The 14020-nt window shown below is 39.9% G+C and overlaps 1 long non-coding RNA gene across 3 annotated transcripts in view; it reads right to left on the bottom strand.

Moving 5' to 3' along the window:
* LOC119495239 overlaps positions 1–14020 on the bottom strand; it is a 38315-nt gene that overhangs the window by 5040 nt on the left and 19255 nt on the right. The window contains exon 4 of one of the 3 annotated variants that reach the window (XR_005208409.1): positions 9979–11491. The exons of the other annotated variants lie outside the window; for them this stretch is intronic. This is a non-coding gene — a long non-coding RNA (uncharacterized LOC119495239). Of the gene's footprint in view, positions 1–9978; positions 11492–14020 lie in introns of those variants that run through there. 3 annotated transcript variants of the gene reach the window in all.

The following is a 14020-nucleotide window of genomic DNA, read 5'->3' as shown; positions in this document are numbered from 1 at the left end:
TTGTTGTTTCACACGGGACACGAACACTGGTCTCACGAGTGAAAGTCCTGTGTTTTTTTACCTATACCCATCCACCTCGACTTCCTCCCTACGTGGCGTTCGCCGCTCTTATACATCCCGGATCACAATACGGATTGATTTCTTGCTGACCATCACAAAAAAAAAAAAATATTTGTGTCTATATACAAGAATCAAATAGATTAAATTTCATCACTATTTCACAAACTGCTGTGCGTCTGAACTGGTAGTTTAGCGTACAGATGACACAGGAAAAAAAGCTAAAATCCTTTTAATGTCGTGCTATTTATACACCTTCCCATGAGATCGGGTCGGACACGGATTCTCTTACATGATTACTATTCTTGTGGTTCCCCTTTCCTGTTTTAGACATGTGCTCTGTAAAGTTTTATTAATATTGTCACTCCATTACTCAACACTTCTTCCATCCGTCTTTTACAGCCACAGCGCTAAACCCGCTGTCCTCTGACGTCTGTCGCCTTTACAGCTCCGTGTGCTGGAAGACAAATGGCTATAAGTATACCCGCTACACTCCGTGGCATGATGGGACACAGTGCCAGGCATACCTGCCTGGACCACAACTAGACCGCCTCCTGCTAAAGTACAAGATGGAGGTGTTTAAAGCAGAGATCGAGACGCTGATATTACACACAGTCTTGATTTTCTCCCCGGTTATACGACGCCGGGCTGGCAGCCATGTTGGTGCTGTAACTGCAGAGGGAGATAAGTGTCGTGACTCCGAGGTTTCATTACCTCCTGCAGAGTTTAGCACTGGATAGCATTAGCTGTTAATGGCCCCTTCTAACTAAAAGGGGTGATTCAGACAGACAGCATCCAAGCCCATAAAGCCTCCACGGAAAGCATCTCGCTAAATAAGGATCACACTCTTAAAACACAAGGTGTCGTTTTCTAACACTCCACGTGTCCGCTTTCAGATGGCACGCATTTGTGTCACCTTTCAAGAGTATTATGTGTTAAATAACACACACTGATACGAGTTATTAATGTTTTGTTGAAAAGTCACACATGCAGGTTAAGACATCATGCAAGAGTATGTTGAGATACTCATTTATTAAGCTCAATCAAGCTGTTAAGAAATTACTTTATGACTTTAAGATTATGTTTTTTTTAAATCACTTGTCTTGATGAATAAACATCGACAGGATTTTAAACAAATTTCAAGTGTTAAATGATGATTTTAAGCCACCAAACTAGCAGCTTGATTCATAATCCTGCAGCCATAAGGAAGCCATCAACACAAGTAAACTAATATTAGCTTTAAGAGTTGCCGTGATGGTCATAAGATGAAAGCTGTACCTCGGCTCCTCTGCAAGTATGTAACAAGGTTGACGAGAGATTTGATTACAAGGAATCTAAATTTAGCTGGGAAACTTATCAAATCAAATCAAAAGATGTACAATCAGAGTTTGGGGCTGCTAAGATCTATTATTTAATAAGAGGGTCCCGACGTAATCTAAAGTGTATCCAAGAAATTTGCTGCTGTGCACTGATGTTCTTGAAATTAGATCTGTCTTATTTGCTTTTTATTCATATGCCTAACGTGCGTGCGTGTGAATAAATATATGACATAATTTCATTGTTCTGCTTGACTCTGCTCAATTTGTTTCTGCAAAATGAAATGAAGATTGCACGTGTGTTTGACTGTAATAGATTCTCAGCAGGGAATATGTCCAGTTTCACAGCGCTAATGCTCCTCTTTCCATTCTGTTTTAACCACATACAGTATGTCAGTGTGTAAACATGCGGTCATGGATTACAGAGAGGAAGAAAGAAGACATTTAACATCCTCATTGCACCAATATCTCACACTGTTAGGGCTGTATTGTAAGCATACACATTGGTGTACTCTAAAATTAGAATATAGAAAATGCTTCAACGTGAATGCAAAGAAAAAAATCTATAAAACTAAATATATTTAGCACAGTGCAAACACGTTAAAGCCCTGAATCTTAAAGGTGCAGAGTGTAGAATCTGGCGGAGAACAACACAATCTCACTGAAGTTCCTGAAATAGCCACGAAATTTAATCTATTTGATTCGTTTACATAGACACAAATTTCCCTTTTATCGTGACACTCAACACGACTTTCAACGTATTTTTCGTGCTTTTTCGTATGAATGTCCAGCAACACGTGACACACAGGACAATTTCCACTCCAGTCTTTTCAAAATAAAACTACTTAGTTAGGTTTAGGAAAAGATTGCGATTTGGGTTTAAATAACTCTTGAAGTGTCGTAACTTAAGTACAGAAGTTACGTGACAAATAAATCAACTTTGACTTGTGGTTTCACACGGGACATCAACAGCGGTCTCCTGGGCGAACGTCCTATGTTTTGACCCACCCATCAACCCTGACCTCCTCCCTACACGATTTCACCTTTTATATATGCTAATTTAATGAGCATTGTTTTTATGCAGCTGAGTCCAAGGATTTTAATTGTCAATAACTGGTTTGCTGGAATTGACAAATGACGAATAAAGAACCTAAAAAGACATCATGGTTAAACTTAAAATTATTTAAAAAGAAAACGAAAACACAACAAATGACTTTGCTCGATATATTACGTCACCTGTTATTACGTCACTACGTTATTTGCTGCAGCCTCCCGCAGACTTACAAATGTATTTGTGATACGTAAAAGACAAACGTAATCCATGACAAAATAGGTTATCTTCAAAATATAATTGAGGCTGCAATTCAGTTGTATGAGAACGTAATTTTTAGGAGACAGGGTCCTGTCTAGAGCCAGTGTTTGGTTTGTCCTTCTGGGCTACTGTAGAAACATGCAGCCGGCTCCATAAAGAGGACTCGCTCCGTACGTAGATATAATCATATATATTCCTCATTCTGAGGAAACAAAAACACAAAGATTCTTATTTTCATACATATTAATATTATATTCCATTTCTGACAACAGATCCTCCTAAATGTTACACACTGTTCCTTTAAATTGAGCTGTGTCCCCAGATTGGCCTTTGACAGAGAATACATTTATTATACGCTAAGTTATGGGACACTGTACACCGCCTGTGTATGGGTTGTATGGATAGGTTTCCAAGCCGTAAACTAAAAAGGTCAAGGGCCGTTTGGGCATGTCGAGTGGATTTGGCAGCACATAACAGGCATCTTGTCCCTCTGATAGGTGATAAAAGCGAACAAATTAAAAGCCCTGTGCAGCTCCCAAGACTGCTGACATTTACACACTGATCACCCTGTTTATGGCGACGGCGTTTGCCAAACTGCGGCCGTTGTCTGGACATGTGGCATTGACCTATTTTTCTCCCCAAATATAGTCAGTTATATGTTGTGGCGTCTTTGCACTTGTGAGCCGGTGCAACAGTGGCATCAGGAAAGGTCAGCTGTACAGTGAAGTATGGATGTACTGAAGGGTAACAAAGAGGGCAGCGACTGTTGTGTTTAATTGCTCACATCCAGTATCAGTTTATGGCGCACCGTCTGTGACTTTATATTTGCAATCAGAAATGTCACTTTGCGGACGATGAAAACTAATTAAACAGATGTTACACATGTTAAAAATATGATTTCTTTAAAATAAAATTCAAAACAATAGCCGTCCAGTGGCACCGCGGGCTTCCAACAGCCCATTCTCCATTAAAACAGGCATATGGTCATGTGCCATTAGCGTCATGTGTCCCTTTAAATGACCGTGTGTCTCACCCAATGCCATTCTGTGCCTCCTTGATACAGTGATATATGGCACACAGTGTAGGAACAAAATAGCGTGTTGTCGGCAGGGGATACAGACTCACAGACTGTTTGCGCGAGTTCACAATGTTCAGCGGCGTTATCATACCGAGACTAATCCTGCTTGTTCGTCCCTGGACCCACAAACAGCAGAGTCGGGTTTCTGGCCCTCCTGAGTCTACTCTGGGACTGTGATGACAGCGGACAATCCTGTAATAGAGTTCAGCTCTTATTATCAACATGCTGTAAAACTGTATGAAGGTGATTTTCATGGACTAACACGGAACGTCAGCCTATTTATCACATCTGATCTATGGATTGATCTGACACATGCTATATAAACTGTTATTATAGTAGATGCTTTGCTGACAGCAATGTTGCTTTTCCAAAACTGTTAAAGCTGTAAATCAAAAATGAAATGTAGTATTATAGTCATTATAATTGATTTAAATTAATAATAAATATTGACCTTCATTCACAATCATTTGACCTTTTTCAGTCCGCCATTTGTTTTAGTCTCAAGCTTCACGTGACCAAGTTGTGAATAGACCTCTCTTCTATCACACAGATTTAAAGGGGAAGATCACCTAAATTAAGAATCCCAGTATGTTATTTCCATAGCCTAGGAAAGTTCAATCAGTATTTGTGAACATGAGCTACTGTCTCTCAAAGTACTCGGGCGCAGTACGGATCAATCGTACCTAATATGAAAACGCCCTTAGTGACGGTTGTCACCTGTTTTCCGTACTGACGTTACGTTGTTTCCGTACATGTTTTACTTAGTTTACGTTTTTATTTCAAACCTAACCGTGACGTTATCCGTAAGTGGTTTTGTTGCCCTCTGCTGGTACTGCACATTAATACAGGCGTGTAATATGCACATCTCTGCTAGGCCAAACGTGACGCCGACACACTATCCTCTGGTGGACAGGGGGGTCTATTACTCGCTTTGGCATGATATCGGATTGCAATGAATGGGAGTCTGATTTCATGGAACGACAGAATGTTTTACATTTTGATCCCCAAATGAGCTTTATTATATTGTAGAGTTCTCAGTTGTGAAAATGTTCTCATATACTCAGAACATTCCTCTGGCTGCTCTCAGTGACATCTAGAACATCTTTCCTTATTCATTGTCGATGGAGCAGTTCCAGACTTTATACTTCATCACAAATTTCAGTTTTAGCTCTCTAGTTTTTGAATTTAGGAGAGAATTGTTCGTGTTAACTAATATTTGTGGACCGTCTTAGACCAGAGGAACAACATGTAGGAATTTTGAAAAGTGGGCGTAGTTCCCCTTTAATTAATTTATATTTCTTAAATCAATAAATTCTCACTTCATCATGGCTGGATCCCCTCCTGGAATATGATTGGCTACCACAGATCATTAGCCTCCCTGCAGGTGCGGGTGTTTTGGCCTACAAGCTGTTCTTACTACTTTGAATCAAAGCTGGTTGAAAAAAAGATGCATTGAAGTCGTGGAGCTGCCACTCATCCTACGTGGTCTCTTACTGCCCTCTAGAGTACTGATATACCTCCCTCTTACACACACACACACAGACACACACACTCCCAGTCACAGTGGGGTTCCTGAGCAGATCGGTACGACAAGGACAGTCCAAATAAATCAAGATTTGAAACCTGTGAAGGACATGCAGCACGTTGACATTTCCACAGATGGTGATGAGTCACCTGGACCACAAATACACATTAATACTAGAAAAACTGATAACTATAAATGCATCCCCTTCACCCTTACAAAAAGAAAAATACTTCAAGTTTATTTTATGAAGTAAACTTAAGTATAGTTCAAGTATAATCCCAAGTATACTTTAATAAGCATCAATATACTAGTAGTATACTTGTAAGTGTACTACTTGAATACTTCTTGGGACTAAATTGGCCCACTTTTTAGTGTATAAAAGTATACTTTAAATATAAGAGTAGTGAACTTTGAGTACACAACTAGTGTACATCCAAGTTGTGTGTTGTACTGCAACTATAATATGAACTATACTACAACTAAACTATTAGTTTAATAGATTTTACTGTAAGTATATTTGTAGTTTTCTTTTAGTGAACTTATAGTACTTAGCCAAATATACTTGTACTTTTCTGTAAACTTTTCAGTATAAGCCAAGTATACTTAAGTATAATTTTGTTAAGTATATCTATAAACTCTTTAAAAGAAGTATACTAATTACTTGAATAAACTTCTTTTTTGTAAGGGCAGGATAGTTAAACTAGAGGAAGTGGAGTATATTTGGAGTTTAGTTGCAGCCGTGGTAGTGATACAGAAGTATCGGAGCAGAAGTGGCCGTTGTAATAAAAGCGTTGGTAGAAGTATTATACTGTACCTACTGTAGTCAACAGAAGAGTTAACTACAGTCCACGAGTGCTCTTCAGTTCACTGTTGTAATAGTTAAAACAACTCTTTAAAACATGACGGGGCCTGCGGTCTCTCCCTTTGCATAGCTATGCGGTGATGTCTTCATCGGCGAGGCGTGTAGCGAGCTGCTTCCGTGATCCGTTTAGTGTCGGCAGAAGTCCTGCACGTCCCCTCAGGTAAGCCTCTGTCAGGCTCCAGACAGATAAAGCAATATGAAGAATAACAAAGCAGACGACGTGTCCCAGAGTTCTTCCTCGAGGCGATCGGGCAGTTTGTTTTTGCCCAAGATCTGTCAGATCCTGAAGAAAAGGCTTAAAAAAGGGAATAACCCCCGAGAGGTGAGCGAACGGCGCAAGACAAAAAACAGATAACTTTCCAGTGGAAATATGCAAAATCTGTTCAACCACAAAGCCCTGACAAGTGTTAATCACATCAGATGGACATGTTTACAGCAATGAATTGGACTGAAATATTAAAAAATGCATCCATTTATCTTTCTGTCAATCTGTCTTCCGATGTGGTTAACCACTTTTTATCAGATGGGAACTTTTGCATTGATAATGACCTTGTTTCAAATGGGATGTGTTGACAGGGACGCTTTGGACTGGCCTGTTTTTTTTGGTGGGGTGGGGGGGGTTTGGCTGGCTGCTGAGTGGCCATCCAGGGCAGGCAAGGTGTCAGACGGCCTCTTGGGTCCTCAGGCCATCTGTTTGGGGTCCTACTTTAGCGGGGGGAGATGTGTGGCCGTTTTCTGCTTAATTAGGTCCAGTAAACAGGCACTCATCGAAAAGCAGCTGCTGACGTCCCCATTAAGACACACACAGATACACGTACACACCACGACACAAAAACAGCCGCGCCGTGGAGATAAAAATCAAACAAACACATCAGTAATGGCCGTGGTGATGATTGTGGGGTGGTGAACTCTCTCACCTTGACCTCTTGACCCACAGAGAGCCTCCCACTGTACGCTGTGTCTTGTTACAAAGTTGAGACATAAGAGCTGTTTGGCAATCCCGTGTGTCTTAATGTGTGTTGTTTACAATTGCGGTGGATGTGTGTGCTGCACATGTGCGCGTAAAGACGGAATAGTTGCCACATTATCACCTCAGAAAAATCACAGGGAGCATGAGAGTGCTAACAATCAAACGCCTAATAGCACAATTATGGAGCTGTGTGGATCGCCTCCGCAGTAAAAAACAAAACAAGCCAACAGGAGAAGCCGGAGCCGCATTTCCACATCTCACACCCCAACCTCCTTGTTTGTGATTTCACACAACAAAGTTGTAAACTGGAGGGAAATATACTTAACCACACTGGACGGTTGCCAAATTTCCATAGGGCATTAGCAACCAACTGGTGCAGGCTCATTAAAGAGCAGAGAAACCTATAACCATTAAAAGGCCATTAGGCAGCATGTAATTTTGTGGAACTAAATGGCGGAGAGTAATCAAAAGCACATGAAGCCCAGCTGGGCGACTGGGCAAACTGTTTCGATTAGGGACGAATCCATCATCGGCAATGGCAGCTTTTTGGGGGGTCAATTTTCCCGTGCACTCGATCACTTTCACTCCGTTTTCGTGCAGTTTTCATGCTCTTTGTTATTAGGATCATTACAGTTTCAGCTGCAATAGACAACATTTCTGTGTAAAAACACACCAGACTTAAGGCCTTTACACCCGGCAGCGATTTTTTTCGTGCAATTAATTTTTTCGAACTGTTGTTTTTGTCATTATATTATTATTATTATATTATTAGTAGTTTTTTTTCCGAAACAAGGTTGATTTCTCTGAGCTTTTGCACCACGAATTAAGGTATCAACCAATCACGTTGTGCAAAACTGGTTGAGATGGTTTAGAAAGGAAACGGTGCACAGAGTATATATCTATCTGTGTCACATGGGTACGGACAAATCAGGAGAAAATTGTTTGAGACATTGAGACTCTGTCTTATCATCACACTCTCGCGAGATTTGGCAACTAACGCCCAAGCTAACTAATTTATGTAATGCTAAATATGGCTGTTAGCTGTGTAAATATCTAATGTTAGCAAAAGCAAATATAAATACATTATGCAAATATAACCCAATCTGCTTTTACCCATCCACCACCATCCAAACACGGTGAGGGATAGGGATGATGAGAACACGCCATGATCACGCCCTCTTAGGAAACAGGAAGTGTATACCATTTCAAACCATTGGTAGAGCTTTTAATGCATTATCTTTGTTATGGAGCATCTTGCGTCTATATTTATGAAACAACAGCACGGAGGCTCCGTAGTCCGAACCAAGACGTCAAACTTTATTACTCCTTTCAACCGTGACAAAGACAGCGTAGATCAGATCCACTCCTTCCGTTCTTACCTTTCACAATAAAAGCCCTTGACATATAATATATGCAGGTGTGTATTTGCGTTTTTGTGTCGTTTATTCATCGTGTGTAAAGGCCTTAACACAAAATGAATCTAAAAATCCACCTGCCTCTAATATAGAGGTAATACATAACTTGTTGTGTTCGTTTTAGTCACGTTACCCTGCATGTATTTTCAGTATTGCAGTTTTCCAAAAAAGTTGCGATGGTTGCATTGTACAACACCGGCATTTGCCTCATCAAATGCCGCTTTACTTCTTTCAGTGTATTTCAGAGATGAACGTCTTTCATTGTAAATATAAAAAGTGATACTTGCTGTGCATCTCTCTGCAGATTATCAGATACTTAACATGAACAATGCAATGAGAGTTAAAAGTGTTCACATAAAACAGAATACAGTATTGTATAAATAACCTATTTCATCGGCCGCACACGCTGCACTGACAATTCACATGCACAAAGGTTTAATCACCAACTTCAGTATAATTTCCACCGCAGGCCGAAGCAGTTCAGAGAAAGGCAAACTACCCTGGGTCTTGTAAAAGTCAAGTCAAATTCTCAGAACGGCTCCCTGTAGTGGTAAATGGTGTCCAAGAGTAAGTTTATTACGTGTAAAATGTCATTAGGCCAGTCAAGGCACATATTTTTCAGGCTGTTCTGGCTTTAGAGGCCACGGCGACAGGCCAGACTCTGATTAGTCAAATTAGGGGAGAATTTGAAGTGACACGCCTTTCAGGGGGTTAAATCAAGTGCATGCCACCTTGTTTCAATCAAACAGTATTCACACTCGCACCAGAACATTGGGAACATTCATCCTCTCTGTAATAAAGCTTGAAGGTCTTAAGTACACTTTTGGCCAGTGAAGAGAAGGTTAATGAGGAAAGTGTTTTAAACATATCTGACAAAAGCCACGCAAAAGAAAAAATAACAATATTCTCATAAATTTTTGTTATAAAAGACACCGTAGTGGAGCTAACAGGCCTTCCATATTAGGAATACCAGGTAACTGTTCACATCTACATGTTTTATGTTGCATGGCTTATCAAAAATGCTATCTACAATGCAACAAACATCCATTCATGGCTCTCAAATATTATATGCAACAAGTGGTAAGGTGTTGCAACTCCAGAGTTTAATCCAGCCATCCACTGTTGTCTATAAATTTTATGTAAAGACTCCAGGAATAATAAAACTCAGATTCTATGCATCCACCATTTGGGTCATTAGTAAAACCTTGATTTTATTGGTTTATTGTATTTTTGTGATAATATAACACTAACTTTATAGTTTTTAAGGTGCACTAGACAACATAGACCTAACTTCAACCAACAAACACATTAGTTGCTTCTAGTGTAGCAGCCGATTAGACTGTTATCGGGCCATTAAATAGGCGTCATCAGTCACTATAAGCTGCATAGATGTGGGTCAATAAGGGCCTACTACACCCACTAGTAGGGTTTATCATCTATTCACATGGTAAATCACCTAAAAAAAGATGACAGCGACCTCTAGCGACCGTAGTAATGATGACAGGAGCAGAAGCGGAAGTCAGGTTCTGTAGAGTGTGAAACTCGTAACAGGTGGAGGTCAGGGATGATGGATGGGACACGAAACACAGGGTTTCCACCCAGGAGACCGGAGTTTGCATCCTGTGTGAAACCAACAATGTGTAGTTGTCTTAGTTATTTTAATCCAAAACACAGTGTTTTTCCCTAAACTTGTGTGTTGTGTTGTTTTTTTTGCCTAAACCTAAAGAAGCCTTTTTGTTTGTGTTCAAAAGGTGACGTTTCATTCATGTTAGAACGTGTTGCTTCACTACAATGTGAAACTTTTGCAATGTGGTAGACATATTAGGCCCCTAATGACCCACATCTCTGATGCTTATAGCAACTGATAACGCCTATTTAATGGCCTGATAACAGTCAAATTGGGTGCGGTGTTAGTTAGTAGCTGGCGGCTTTTTTTTAATTTTATAACCGATGACTTGCATGAACCCATTAAAGAGGAGAAATTTCTTTTGTGCATGTGGCCAGATATTACACAAGACAGCAAGATCACCAAGTGCAAGAAGTGGAGGAGGCTCTAATATGTCAGCGGTGGAAAGAAGGGGAGAGAAGGACATGAAGGTTTCTTCTTTCAACGCCTCATTTACTACAGCTGTCTGTTTAACCCGTCGCAGCACATATAGGAAACATCAGAGCTTCACATGCTGCCCATTCTTCACAATAAAACTGTATGAAGGCCATCGTGGCTGAAGGGGAACACCAAACCTGAGCGAAAACACACAGGCACAGGATTTTATGGATGTTTAACATACAAATCATGGGAACAAAGATGAGATTCTTATTTCTATTTCGCTTTAAAGTTTGTTATATAATATGCTGTTTTCTGTTGTACAGCAAATACAAGTAGTCCCGTATTTTATTATTGAAAACTAGAAATCCAGCTCTACTATTGCACTCACTGTAGGTCAATCTTAATAAGAGTATTAGCTGCTTAAAATGTAAATGCATTTGGTCAAGTGCTTTGAGTATATTTGCAACATACGCACTTTTAATCTGAAAGAGTGCGCGGAACAATTTGTAGAAATGCAAATTTACTCCAACCGAGTTTTTATTTGTCCATTTTGTAGAGGACAGATGTTGCAAATCCAACTCAATTTAGTTGATTTCATTTATTTTACAGAGTCATTGACATCAAGCCAAGACTTTAAAACATGCAGGCCAGTTAATCTGGGAGACGGAGGAGAGAAAGAGAGCGTTTGCCTCGTAAAAGGTGCTGCATGCCTTTGCAAAAGAAAGTAAAGTTGGAAAACACAATTCATTACCATCCACTTTACAGCCTTCTGTAGTTACTGAAAAAGCTTTTGGTTTTAGTCTGATGATCTCTTAAATGTTGTTTTTATGTACGGTGCGTGCTGCAGGAGTGCCTCCACTTTATTTCTATCCTGTGTTGCTTGTATTCGGCCTCCAGTAGCTTTCCAGCCTGAATGGAATAAAATATCTCTAAAAAAATGTATGTCTATATATAAGGGATAAATAATACTTTGTAGTATTAAAAGGTGCAGTGAATTGGATCTGGCAGCATTTAGTAGTGAGTTTGCAGATTGTAACCAACTGAAACTTCTCCGTGTACCAAGCATGTAGGAGAACTATGGTGGCCGTCAATCGATTAAAATATTAAATTGTGATTATTGCATGATTGTCCCTAGTTAATCAAATTAATTGCCCATTTTTATATGTTATAAATGTACCTTAAAGGGAAATTTTTCAAGTATTTAATACTTTTATCAACATGGGAGTGGGCAAATATGCTGCTTTATATAAATGTATGTATATATTTATAATTGGAAATAAACCAACAACACAAAACAATGGCAGATATTGTCCAGAAACCCTCACAGGTACTGCATTTAGCTTAAAAAATATGCTCAAATCACAACATAGCAAACTCTGTGCATGTGCTGACTTGACCATGACTTGCCCCAAACTGCATGTGATTATCATAAAGTGGGCACGTCTGTAAAGGGGAGACTCGTGGGTACCCATAGAACCCATTTACATTCACATATCTTGAGGTCAGAGGTCAAGGGACCCCTTTGAAAATGGCCATGCCAGTTTTTCCTCGCCAAAATTTTGCATTAGTTTGGAGCGTTATTTAGCGACCTTCGCGACAAGCTAGAAGCTACAAGCTTCCGCTGCAACCTCAAAATCCTAGTGGCGTTAAACTAAGCGTAACTAGATTGCAGCATCTTATTTTCTTGACCAGCCTTAACACCACGAATTTATCTTTGCAGTAATTAAAGGAAAGATTTAATTGGTTGATTGATTTTTTTTCATTGGTACGTCAGAAAGGACAATAAACATTGAGTGTAATAAAAGGGAATAAATAGATACTGAGATATAATAACATAATAAAAATAACAATAATCTAGAAACACCAAGTGCATCTTGTTTGTATCACTTTATCATAATTTCGATGCATCAACAATTCCTCTCGCTGGTAGCAATGAAACCACAAGTGCTGCAGCATGTAAAGTCCCCCCTTAGTGATGATATACTGTATTATGTAATGGCAGCCACTACTCATACATGTCCTTTACCAGTCGATCATCTTTAAAGAGTGGTGCAGGTTTACTGCGTCTGCAGGGCCCAATCAGCTGATGCAACCTCTTGCACCTCTCTGATGTGAAACTCAGCTAATTATTTCACATGTTCCAATGGTAATAAATAGTGGGGAGTCAGGTGAAAAACGGCAACTCTGAGCTCGTTAAGGACTCCATGTTACAGAGATTTTGGCACTTCAGACGGTTTCTGTCCATTTGAAGTTGGGAGGGAACGTGGTGAGTTTCATTAATTTCATGCAGGAGAGCAGACAACCTTTATGGAGGTGCACGAGTCCGAAGCAAACTGAGACGAGCACGACTGCTCGCACGGGCGGCCAATTAAAACCGAGCATGTTAGCTGCAGGACGGGTCTTAAGTTGTGAGTTATGGTGTTAGCACGTCTGCAATTAACAAGAACATGATCTGGGTTTCAAACTACAGAATAGTGTAAAAGTTAGTATAAAATAAAAGTGTAACGGAGACCGTTACAGCATAAGACCCACAATAACACTTTTAATCATTTGAATATATGGAAATCACTGCCTGATCTTTACTTGGCAATGTTTGGTGGCCTTAACCCAACTTGCTGCGTTCATCACATTATTTTGTCCTCTCGCTGTCTGAAGAGAAAATAATTTAAGAATCATTACACTGATGAAAAGCTTGGATCGGCGTCCGACGTTATAACTCTCAAGCTTAAACTAGCTAGCCGTCTGTGTCGCTTTGACCCAGAACATCGTCTGCAGCACATTCTTTTACCTTGAAATATATAGTCGGCTGACAGAAAGAAACTCCTCTTCTGTTTATGAATGTGAGCTGCAGACCTGCCAAAAGGTCTAAATGCTTCAAACCTCCTTTCATCAGACACTATGTTAGGGAGTGGGTCGATGTCTGACTTAGAGAGACGGTAATAAAACTGTTTTTTAAAGTTTGTATTATTGTTTTACTAACATCATTTCTGGCTGACTTCATGCTCCTACAATATATTCAGGTTAAGATTAAATTTATTCATTTGCAATGTCACAGTGGCATCCTACACAGCACTTAGCACAACTCCTTGACGTATCTACATTTACTGTATTATGTGCCCGACAGCCTCTGACTACAACTGAGAAATAGCAGCAGAGGACAGAAAGACCATCCTTTATCCCAACCCAGTCTCTTCAATATGCGTACAAATAACACAACTTTACACTTTCAAAATGCATGCAGTGCATACGCCAAAATGCCATTTTGCATGCAGGTAATACGCCAATCCTTCCCATTAACTTCTGTGGAGAGCAGATAAGTCCAAATATCACATTTCACGCTGAACGTATGACGTCACCAGCGAGGCTCAGTCCGTCGCCCATTTCAACTGATGCGCAGACAAGCAGGTAAGCGGGGAAAACAATCTTTTTTGTAATGAA

Source organism: Sebastes umbrosus, chromosome 10 (assembly GCF_015220745.1).
Source record: "Sebastes umbrosus isolate fSebUmb1 chromosome 10, fSebUmb1.pri, whole genome shotgun sequence".
NCBI classification, from domain to species: Eukaryota; Metazoa; Chordata; class Actinopteri; order Perciformes; family Sebastidae; genus Sebastes; species Sebastes umbrosus.
The sequence above is the reverse complement of the archived record's forward strand: the minus strand, read 5'-3'. Positions and strand labels throughout refer to the sequence as shown.